Source organism: Pongo abelii, chromosome 6, assembly GCF_028885655.2.
Source record: "Pongo abelii isolate AG06213 chromosome 6, NHGRI_mPonAbe1-v2.0_pri, whole genome shotgun sequence".
Taxonomy (NCBI): Eukaryota; Metazoa; Chordata; class Mammalia; order Primates; family Hominidae; genus Pongo; species Pongo abelii.
Genome location: NC_071991.2, coordinates 128009705 through 128011397, shown reverse-complemented (window position 1 = coordinate 128011397; position 1693 = coordinate 128009705).

Sequence of the window (1693 nt, the reverse complement as noted above, 5' to 3'; positions counted from 1 at the left end):
AACCCTACAGTAACTTAACAAATAGAGTTTTATTTTTCTTATATAGCAAGAAATTTGGAGGAAAGTGCTGCTGTGATTTGTTCAGTTCACTCTATACTGGCAGGTTCAGCATCTCTTACTCTGCCATATTATGGCCACAGAACAATAGGGCCAGCTCTAGGCATCTTACTCATGTTTAAAGCAGGAAGAAAGGTAAGATATAAATTGAGCCCAGTGGCTCATGCCTGTAATCCCAGCACTTTGGGAGTCCGAGACGAGCCGATCACCTGAGGTTGGGAGTTCAAGACCAGCCTGACCAACATGGAGACCTCATCTCTACTAAAAATACCAAATTAGCTGGGCATGGTGGCGCATGCCTGTAATCCCAGCTACTCAGGAGGCTGAGGCAGGAGAATCACTTGAACCCAGGAGGCGGATGTTGTGGTGAGCCAAGATCACACCATTGCACTCCAGCCTGGGCAACAGGAGCGAAACTCTGTCTCAAAAAAAAAAAAAAAAAAAAGGAATGCAAGGGGATGGGAGGCTGAGGCAAGAGAATCACTTGAACTCGGCGGGAAGGCGGAGGTTGCAGTGAGCTGAGATTGCGCCACTGGACTCCAGCCTGGGCAACAAGAGCGAGACTCCATCTCAAAAAAAAAAAAAAAAAAAAAAAAAATGCAAGGGGAGGCCCAGCGCGGTGGCTCATGCCTGTACTCTCTCCACTTGGGAAGCCAAGGTGGGAGGATCACCTGAGGTCAGGAGTTGGAGACCAGCCTGGCCACCATGGTGAAACCCCGTCTCTACTAAAAATACAAAATTAGCCAGGCATGGTGGCGGACACCTGTAATCCCAGCTACTTGGGAGGCTGAGGCAGTAGAATTTCTCGAACCTAGAGGGGCAGAGGTTGTAGTGAGCCGAGATCATGCCACTGCACTCCAGCCTGGGTGACAGAGACTCCATCTCAAAAAGAAAAAAAAAAGAAAAGCAAGGGGAAAAAGTAAAATGCTTTAGGCCAATCAATGCACACAAAAGGTGACTAGGCATGGTGTTTTTGACAGTGAAAGTTATGAATGCTCTTACCAGCAAGGTTTGGAGGTTAGTTAGCTTCAGAATCTGAGGGGGCACAGTGACAGGCAGGAGTCACAAAAACAGAGCTCAGATTCCCTCTTTGAGGTGGATTGATGTGCAGAAGAATGCTGGAAGAAACCTAGCCAAAAAGCAGGTAGCCAGATGGGTCTCCACTGTGTGGACAAGAGGCACCACCCAGTGGGCCAGGAAGCTGGTGTGACTGAGCGAACCCTTTGACCATGAACAATGCCGGATGCCAGAGGGGTCAATGAGAAGTTCACTGGATACCCTTGCTACTGGCCTAACGCTGAATATAGGCAGCAGGGAAATGAAATCCTGGTTACTAGAGGGAAGGTACAGACATCACGGCACGTAATGAAATGAGATTTCACAACTCTGATGGTATGAAGGGCAGGCACTGTCTGGGAGGGAAAATCAGTATTGAACCCAGAGAAAGAGTCTTCCAGGGCCAGTATATTAGTCCCGGTTCTCCAGAGAAAAAGGAACTAATAGGAACCAATAGGGCACACGTGTGTGTGTGTTTGTGCATGTGTGTGTGCAGAAAGAGATTTATCATAAGGAACTAGTTTACCATTATGGAAACTGACAAGTCCTAAGATCTGTGGTTGCAAGCTGAAAACCCAGG